This window comes from Daphnia pulicaria, unplaced genomic scaffold, assembly GCF_021234035.1.
Source record: "Daphnia pulicaria isolate SC F1-1A unplaced genomic scaffold, SC_F0-13Bv2 h1tg000178l, whole genome shotgun sequence".
Classification (NCBI taxonomy): Eukaryota; Metazoa; Arthropoda; class Branchiopoda; order Diplostraca; family Daphniidae; genus Daphnia; species Daphnia pulicaria.
This window is the reverse complement of record NW_025804864.1, coordinates 12,501-22,500: the sequence shown is the minus strand read 5'-3', so window position 1 is coordinate 22,500 and position 10,000 is coordinate 12,501. Positions and strand designations below refer to the sequence as shown.

General features: G+C 49.5%; 3 non-coding genes across 3 annotated transcripts in view; all 3 read right to left on the bottom strand.

Moving 5' to 3' along the window:
- LOC124319537 overlaps window positions 1–2,253 on the bottom strand; it is a 4,575-nt gene extending 2,322 nt beyond the window's left edge. Inside the window, exon 1 of the ribosomal RNA XR_006913237.1 lies at window positions 1–2,253. This exon is cut by the window's left edge and continues 2,322 nt beyond it. This is a non-coding gene — a ribosomal RNA (large subunit ribosomal RNA).
- A 641-nt stretch (window positions 2,254–2,894) lies between these two features.
- LOC124319538 lies at window positions 2,895–3,047 on the bottom strand. The gene has a single exon (XR_006913238.1). It is a non-coding gene; the product is annotated as a 5.8S ribosomal RNA (ribosomal RNA).
- A 936-nt stretch (window positions 3,048–3,983) lies between these two features.
- Window positions 3,984–6,278, bottom strand: LOC124319540. Its single transcript, XR_006913241.1, has one exon. It is a non-coding gene; the product is annotated as a small subunit ribosomal RNA (ribosomal RNA).
- Window positions 6,279–10,000: the final 3,722 nt, after the last annotated feature.

The window sequence follows — 10,000 nt, the reverse complement described above, 5'->3', positions numbered from 1 at the left end:
CGGATTCCCTTTCGCCTTAACCTGGGTGGCGTCTCACGTTATACGATACATGGTTTCATATTTTCGAAGGCGCTGCGAAAGAAGCATGCGATGCCATAACGCGATGAACGGTACTAGGAAAATAAAAGAGACGGGAGAAAAACAATCAAATACCGGCTAAGAGAAATCAAAAAAAGGAAAAAGACACTTCTTTAACCTTCTATCATTCTCACAAGCTTTCTTATTCATGTGTTTTCTTTGACCCCGCAACTTTAGATTTTTTCTCTTCGCGCACACCACAGAAGAATCACCGACACACGACTCAACCACAACCACGCCCGCTACTCATACGATAGATGCAACACATCACGCCCGTCACTAGGTCGGCTTTCGCCTGCGGCTTAGGATCGACTGACTCATGTCCAACCACTGTTCACATGAAACCCTTCTCCGCGTCAGTCCTCCAGGATCCCTCTGGAGTATTTGCTACTACCACCAAGATCTGCACCGACGGCGGCTCCGGGCAGGCTCACGCCCACAACCCTTCTACGCTCACCGTCGCGACCCCCCTACTCGTCGGGGCCTCAGCGCCGTCGCTCTCTTCGAGCTGACACGGACGTTATTCGCTCTGCCGACCGACGGCCCGGTATAGGCACGACGCTATAGCGCCTCCCATTTTAAGGGCTAGTTGCTTCGGCAGGTGAGTTGTTACACACTCCTGAGCGGATTCCGACCTCCATGGCCACCGTCCTGCTGTCTTTAGCAACCAACTCCTTTTCGTGGGATCCGAAATGTGCGTCGTTTAGGCGCCTTAACCGGGCGTTTGGTTCATCCCACAGCGCCAGTTCTGCTTACCAAAAATGGCCCACTGGGCGCTCAGATTCAAATCAATTGCCGCGGCCTCAATCAAGGAAAAAGGCCGGGCTTCTCACCCATTGAAAGTTTGAGAATAGGTTGAGGTCGTTTCGACCCCAAGGCCTCTAATCATTCGCTTTACCGGATGAAACTCCGTTTGTTCTCTTTGCGAGCACCAGCTATCCTGAGGGAAACTTCGGGGGGAACCAGCTACTAGATGGTTCGATTAGTCTTTCGCCCCTATACCCAACTCCGACGATCGATTTGCACGTCAGAATCGCTGCGGACCTCCACCAGGGTTTCCCCTGGCTTCGTCCTGGCCAGGCATAGGTCACCATCTTTCGGGTCCCAACGTGTGCGCTCTGGGTTCGTCCGGCCGACTCGACCAAACCCTTTTAAGGGGGAAAGATCTCGCGAGCATTCGGACGCCCTGGGGTTGCGCCCGCTCTGTTCGAGACGGGATCACCCCTCGCGGATGCACCCTCATCGGGGCCGCTTCACTTTCATTGCGCCTCGCGAGTTTAGTTTGATAATTTCTCGACGACTTGCGCACATGTTAGACTCCTTGGTCCGTGTTTCAAGACGGGTCGGGTGGGACCCGACTTCTACTCTCCGCTCTGGGCCTCCACAGGTTGAGCACCGCAACTTTTTCTCTTTTACAAAAAAAAGCTACGACACCTCCCGGGAGGAGACAGGTCACGACCGGGCAGTACTGTTGGGAAACGCCGCGCTCGTCATCGCGGCACCCGCGAAGGTAACCACGAAACTCGCTAACGGACGCCCCGTGTAACAGACACCCAGTCGGTCGCGGAGTCCTACTAGGCCCCCCACTTGCGGACCTTGGCGTGGCTATTGCGATCGCAGAACGACTTATGCAAGAGAGCCGCCAATTCAGGCAGTCTCCATGCAGCGTTAAGGGCATACAACCAAGTGCCGGGAGCGGGGACTTGTTCGACCTTCGAGGGCCCACCCGTTTAACCCCCTGAACGGTTTCACGCACTCTTGAACTCTCTCTTCAAAGTTCTTTTCAACTTTCCCTCGCGGTACTTGTTCGCTATCGGTCTCGTGGCGATATTTAGCCTTAGAAGGAGTTTACCTCCCGCTTAGGGCTGCACGCTCAAGCAACCCGACTCTTGGGAAGGGATCCGATGCACGGTCTCGGCTCGTCTTATCTACGGGCCTGACACCCTCTGTGGGTTGCTCGCCCCGTTCATGGAGACTTGGACGATAGATACCGGACAGACGCGCACGATCCTCCCGAACACCACATTCCTCGGCACCCGCTCAACCGGGCGCGAGGTTCGGTGCTGGGCTCATCCCTGTTCGCTCGCCGCTACTAAGGGAATCCTTGTTAGTTTCTTTTCCTCCGCTTACTGATATGCTTAAGTTCAGCGGGTAGTCTCATCTAAACTGAGGTCAGAATGAATTGTTTGTTTTCAAAAGGAGACAACACTTTATCTAGCTCGGCAGACTTTGGCGTTTTAAAGCCGGGAAAGATTGAATAATTGCCGGTTCAAATTTTTTTTTTTCGAAATAAAGCGAGTCTCTCGTTATTCGCAAAAATTAATTTACGAAAAGTGACAGGGCGTCCTGCGGCTTTTTGTATTGAAACAACGCGTCGTGCGCGAACCAAGCTTGCATAACGAGCGGTTAGAGTGAGTGATAATTCGCGGTGGTCGACACTTCGACACGCCCGGCGCACACACACAACTAAACTCGCGTTGAAGCGGTATATCGCGCACACGCAGCCGACACCTTGTTCGAGAAGATGTGTTTATTTCTAAAATTTTTTTTTGAGTTGGCTCAAAAATTTCCCATCTGTTTTGCCATCGAAAAAGGTTTCTTTTGAATAGAGAGGAAAAAAACAAAACAGGGCGAACCTTCTTTTATTTTTCCCCCTTTTTTGTATTTGAGGCATCGCGGACACTTAAGTCGCGCGGCACCCAGACGTTAGAGATTCGGGAGCTTTTATGCGGTCAGGCCGGGTGAAAAATAAATCTCGCCGCGACCCAACATGCAAAACCAAGACTGAAAAAATCTCTGTTCGTTCATCATTCGACCGACCCTCAGTCAGATGTGGCCCGAGCGAGAAGCTGGGCCGCCATTTACGTTCAAGATTTCGATGCTCCATGTGTTCTGCAGTTCGCATGGATTAGCGCACTTTGCTGCGCTCTTCATCGATCCACGAGCCTAGTGATCCACCGTTCAGGGTCGTATATAAAACGACATATTCGTTTTCTTCTCTCTTTTTCTCCAACCCGCCCAAGCAAATGAATGCGAGGGCGGAGAAAGAAAGCCAGAAAGAAAATGTTCCGATAAACACTCGTACTAGAATTTGGGTTTAGTGTGTTATTGTGATTTTGAATTCTTCCTACTTCATCGAGAGGGCGAAGGGCAAGCTTAAAAAACATTCGGTTTTCAACGGCATAGTGTCGGGCTTTGGAGTGTTAGTCTATACGACGCACACGCACGCAACCACGAGTATCTACGCCCGAAAAGAACGTCCAGAGTAAAGTCTCACACTTTCGTCCCCCACCGAGAATCAAAAAATCCCGAAGACGAAGAGAGAAACAAAAAAAAAACAATTTCGATTGGGCGTATCCGCTTTAAACCACCGCGCATCAGAGCGCCTGATACCCGTTCAAAATCTTGATGTTTTTTTTTTTTTTTTCCGACTCTCCATCCACCGAGTTTTTATTTTTCAAAGTGTTTGATTTAGGGACTAAGACTTTATAAAATCTCCTTTATTGTTCCTTCGGTACTCGCGGCCCAGGCGGGCTATCGTATTCTTCACTCTACTAACGTCAACACTGTGAGCGCCGCTAAAGGTCGAATGAATCTATAGAGACATTCACCATCGAAGCAGGAAGAATTTGCTCACGGCCATAGACCAAATCGAAAGACTTTGTGTTTTTTTTTGAGCCGAGAGGAAAGAAAAATCAATTTGAAAAGGCGAATCCGCTTTAAACCACCGCGCATCAGAGCGCCTGATACCCGTTCAAAATAAATGATTTTCTTCCGTCAACCCACACATAGTTCATACGATGTCTTACGCCGAAAGACTTTTGATGGGGTTTTTTTTGTTTTGCAACTTTTAGTTGTTTCGTGCTCAACCAAAGCCATATGCGCAAAACATTTGTCTTGTTCGTTTATGATCCTTCCGCAGGTTCACCTACGGAAACCTTGTTACGACTTTTACTTCCTCTAAAGGATCAAGTTCGACCATCTTTCAGTCTCGCCGTTGGTAGGCACCGCACGGGCAGAGATTGCTCCCCACTCGACGGCACCCCGACAAGCCCGTCCGAAGGCCTCACTAAATCATTCAATCGGTAGTAGCGACGGGCGGTGTGTACAAAGGGCAGGGACGTAATCGACGCGGGCTAGTGACCCGCGCCTACTAGGGATTCCTGGTTCATGGGGATCATTGCAGTCCCCAATCCCAACCACGAAGGAGGTTCAGCGGTTACCCGGTCCTTTCGGACAGGGAGAGTGAAACACGCTGATTCCTTCAGTGTAGCGCGCGTGCGGCCCAGGACATCTAAGGGCATCACAGACCTGTTATTGCTCACTGTCACGCGGCTGGACGCCGCTTGTCCCTCTAAGAAGACTGCGTGACGGACGCGAGAGCAGAAGGTATCGCCGGGGATGACGACGACCGAATAACAATAGAGCCAGCCCCCGCGAGACATTCCCGACAAAGCCCCGCCATACCTCATCCGCCAGGCAACCAACCCGTGAAGGCCGTACACCCGACGAACAAAGCACAACGAAACCAAGCCGAGAGATTGCCTCACTAAAGGAACCAGTCCCACCGAGACCCGAATCGCCGCCACCTGATCCCGACGCCTCCGTACTCCCTTCGGTTTCAATTGATAAAACCCGTCACCTATTTAGCAGGCTAGAGTCTCGTTCGTTATCGGAATTAACCAGACAAATCGCTCCACCAACTAAGAACGGCCATGCACCACCACCCACCGAATCAAGAAAGAGCTCTCAATCTGTCAATCCTTCCAGTGTCCGGGCCTGGTGAGGTTTCCCGTGTTGAGTCAAATTAAGCCGCAGGCTCCACTCCTGGTGGTGCCCTTCCGTCAATTCCTTTAAGTTTCAGCTTTGCAACCATACTTCCCCCGGAACCCAAAGACTTTGGTTTCCCGGAAGCTGCCCGTCGAGTCATTGGAGTAACTCCGACGGATTGCTGGTTGGCATCGTTTATGGTTAGAACTAGGGCGGTATCTGATCGCCTTCGAACCTCTAACTTTCGTTCTTGATCAAGGAAAACATTCTTGGCAAATGCCTTCGCTGTTGTTCGTCTTGCGGCGGTCCAAGAATTTCACCTCTGTCGCCGCAGTACGAATGCCCCCGTCCGTCTCTATTGACCATTACCTCGGGTCCAAAAGTAAAAGACCAGCAAAATCGGACCGAGGTCCTATTCCATCATTCCATGCTGCGATATTCAGGCGTTGGGATACACCTGCTTTGAGCACTCTAATTTGTTCAAAGTAAACGTTGCCGGCCGCCCGAGACACCCGGTGAAGGGCACCCCGAACGATTGACTGGGTGGAGCGAATCGAGTCAACTACGACCAAAATTTAAAAAAGAACCCGAAAGAACTTTCCAACTCTGGCCGCAGATACAACAACGACGCACCGACCACCACTCCGGCGATGTTGTCCGACCGTGAAGAGAGTCGGGCTTTGACACCCGGGCTCCCAGAGCGTGAAACGCAACACCCTTGATTCAGAGCGGCGCCGCCCGGCCGAAGACAGACATCCGACTACGAGCTTTTTAACCGCAACAACTTTAATATACGCTATTGGAGCTGGAGTTACCGCGGCTGCTGGCACCAGACTTGCCCTCCAATGGTTCCTCGTTAAAGGATTTAAAGTGTACTCATTCCAATCACGGGGCCTCGGAAGAGTCCCGTATCGTTATTTTTCGTCACTACCTCCCCGTGCCGGGAGTGGGTAATTTGCGCGCCTGCTGCCTTCCTTGGATGTGGTAGCCGTTTCTCAGGCTCCCTCTCCGGAATCGAACCCCGATTCCCCGTTACCCGTTGCAACCATGGTAGGCGCGTAACCTACCATCGACAGTTGATAAGGCAGACATTTGAAAGATACGTCGCCGGCGCGAAGGCCGTGCGATCGGCGTGAAGTTATCCAGAGTCACCAAAATTGGTACGGTGCGCGAGCCCGAAAGCCCGGCCCCGACTGGTTTTGATCTAATAAAAGCACCTCTTCTGCGAGCCCGAAAGCCCGCAGTCGAGGCTCGAGTGCATGTATTAGCTCTAGAATTACCACAGTTATCCAAGTAGGATGGAGTGGATCTAAGGAACCATAACTGATTTATTGAGCCATTCGCGGTTTCGCCGTCTAGCGGCTTGTACTTAGACATGCATGGCTTAATCTTTGAGACAAGCATATGCTACTGGCAGGATCAACCAGGTATTTCGTGTATGTTTGTTTGATATGCATCCGGCGAGTTGCGGGTTTTTATTTCGCCCACGCATCACCAAACACACACCAAATCAACACGTTTTTCGTTTTTTTTCTTTTTCTTCGGAAACTAAAATTTTTGATCGCAACGCCTGGCGTGTCACAGCGAGTCCCAGTGAAGAGAAACACCGATCCGATCCGTTTGTTGGATTTTTTTCATTTCAATTTCCAAAGTCAAAGACCATTCAACGGTCTATGAGCCCAAAGTGAATCGGATTCATTCGACCGGTCTTGATATATTCATCAACTTTTTTTCCCGTATTACGGTTTTCGACGGTCATATGTGGCGTGCTGTATGCTCATAAGTCAAGCCTGCTTTACTAAGCTGACAAGCATACATCTTTTAAATTTTTGTGGGCTCAGAGTTTTATTTTTATTTTTCCACCGCCGAGGCACACTCTCGCATCACCCCGCACGACACACACACACACACACACCTCACCGCTCAACGGTCACACGAGGCAGAATTTTCCGCAAAGACTTTCGAAGAGAAAGAGAAAACTCGGAACAACCGCGGTCAGAGGCCAGCATAGAGGCATCGTATAGAAAGTCATGGGCGGAAAAAAACAAATCATTTCAAGTCGAGACAAGCAACCAGACTACCCCTATAAAAGTGCGCAATTCTTTAAGAGTTCACCGAAGAATGACCGAGATCAAGTATGCACGAAACGAACATATTCCAAGGGCAGCTGAATAAGCGATTCTGCGCCGAAGCGCGAGAAAAGCAAGCGGTACACCGATGGGGATCGTTTTTTTATCGTGTTAGATTCGTTGTTGTCAAGCAAGGATTCTCAAAATGTTTTTTGCATTGCACCCAAGTTTCGTACTGATTACTTGTCGCAGACCGGTGACTGTCAAAAAAAATTTTTTTACGTTTTTTCTTGAGAGGTCACTGCCTACACACAACTCCGGGCGGGCCGTACACTCACAGCCGTTTGAATTCTCCCTTCGTGTGTCATGGCCATAACTGAGCGTACATCTTACCGGGCGCCGAGTTGATCTGGCTTGTTCGATGAACGTTCGGGATACGTACAATCGATATAGCTCCAACCGTAACTCGTTTGTAATTACGCCGGCCATACTCAGCGGGCGCTCAGCTCAGCTCTCGATATCTTCCGTCGAAGGGAAGTTCGTAGTAAAAGAGAGTCAGAGTCGACGCCACATTTTGCGGTCCTCGCATCTCATCCGATTTTTGAATTTTATAGATTTGCCATCACTTCCACCCAATTCTCTCGTATATTTCAATCTCTTGACTTTGTCCGACCGGGCCGTCTTCGCCCCCCTTCAACTCCGTCCATCTCCACTTCTGTGTTCCACACAACGAGCTTCCGTCAAACGGCAAAATGTGAAATATGCGCACGCCGCACGAAATAATTTGAAAGCGTTCTGTTTGGTGGCTTTTTTATTTTTTATCTCTCGGCTCACACACACACACACACATTTCCGCCTGAACGGTAATTTTTTTTGATACGGTGTCAAAAAGTGAAAAGACGCGCACCATTTTCTTTTCTCTTCCGTATCGTCGCTGACGGTAAACGCTGATGGTTATGATGCCGTAAGTTTGGAAGAAAGAATCTTTCCCGTCTTGTCTTGTTACGGTAAAATAACAAAGAACAAGCGTCCGATTTCTCTCACAGACGGCCACAGACAAACCACACGTGCCGAAGAAACGAAACGTCCGAAACCAAAAAAATGTTTGACGCGCGCACCTCTTCTGAACTTTTCGACCAAGAGTCGTTGGATCGAGTGACGAGCTTCTCAGCTGTCGCACCAATCGGTGAAGCGGGCGTTTGAATTCCCGTCCACATCGCGGTTCGGATATATTTTTACATATACCGACCATCGGAAATTTCGAAAACGGTTTTACCGAAGGAATGATATTTCACACACCGACAGCTCATCGAGTTCGTCTCCGTTCAACGGTTTTTTTTTTTAAGACTTTTTGATCGCATGGGGCTAAACTGGTTAGAGCAAAGCCGCGATCCAAGCAGTGAAAAAAAAACAAAGACAGTGCAAGCGCGATCGAACGGAATCGAAACTAAAATCATGTGAAGTGGCGGGCGGAAAGGAGCTCAGCTACGGTGGAAATGAAACTACAACTAACGCCGAACCGGACAACTTCCCATTCTGCGTCTTCGTTTCATTTCCCAAAGCTCCCCGTCGATACCAAAGTTTTTGCGTCGAAGCTACTAAAGAAATTTCGCGCTTTCCTTTTCGCCTCTTTCGCCTTCCCTTCGATATCTATCCAACCACCGGCTTCGACTTTATTTCTTTCACCCGTCTATTCGCCCGATAGTCGACGGTCGGCCATTCTTTGGTATCGGCCAGGCGGACTAACAAGAAGTAAGACTCGTTTGAAAAATTTGGACCGGGCTTTACAATCGCTGCTTGTCGTAATGTCGCAAATTTGAAAAAAATTTTCAATTCGAGAAACCAAACTATTCGACACTTCGAAAATTTTTGGGACTCTGAAAATTTTTCCGAGTTTAGGAATCGAGACCTCTTCTATACTAAGGAAAACCACTAATGTTCCGCCGCATAATGTCTCCGTTTTCCGGCTCATTTTTAGCGATTGGACGGGGACATTGCCCCATCCAACCGCCAGCCGACTTTCAGGAACCGTCGTTTTCAAAGTTGGGACTTAGAAAATTTTCGACGAGTGGGAATTTTTTACGGTCGCAAGTCATCACGACACGCCCGACCAACCCATTTGAGAGCCGCCACGCCTCGACGGTGTGACGGCTTTTTTTCGAATCGACGGGTCTCGCTCACTCCTCTCTCGCGCCGACCAGAGGCCGGGCGAGAGAGTCGTTGCCAAACACCGTCGTCGGAAATGGGAGAATTTGAGTGGGAATTTTTTACGGTCGCGAGTCATCACGACACGCCCGACCAACCCACTTGAGAGCCGCCACGCCTCGACGGTGTGACGGCTTCTCTTTTCGAATCGACGGGTCTCGCTCACTCCTCTCTCGCGCCGACCAGTGGCCGGGCGAGAGAGTCGTTGCCAAACACCGTCGTCGGAAATCGAGAAATTTTCATTTCCATTTCCATTTTTTTTCATCGGCCTTTATACGTCCAAGTCCCGCCAACCACGTCACTACCACGTCGTCGGGACTTAGAAAAATTTTTCAATTTTTCGGACTTAGAAAATTTTTCAACTTTCTTTTTTTCGACAACCTCTTCCCTATATAGGAAAGTAGTGGATGTTCCGGGCAGTAACTGTACGAAAAAGTCGATTTCCGAATTTTTGCCGGACATTCACCTGAGCTCAGGCCGGGCCGCCCGCTCAACTGCCGCCCGGTCACCACCAAAAACCGGTCTTGGAAATTTTAGGACTTAGAAAATTTTTCAACTTTTTCTTTCTCGACAACCTCTTCCCTATATAGGAAAGTAGTGGATGTTCCGGGCAGTAACTGTACGAAAAAGTTGATTTCCGAAATTTTGCCGGGCTTTCACCAGAGCTCAGGCGGGGCTTACCATCACACCCGCCGACCGGTCACCACCAAAAACCGGTCTTGGAAATTTTAGGACTTAGAAATTTTTTCCAACTTTTTTTCTTTCGCTCTTTCTCTCTTTTTCAGCCGTCTTTGCTCGTCCCAGTGCCGCCTATAGCTTCACTATCCATCGTCGGGACTTAGAAAAATTTTTCAATTTTTCGGACTTAGAAAATTTTT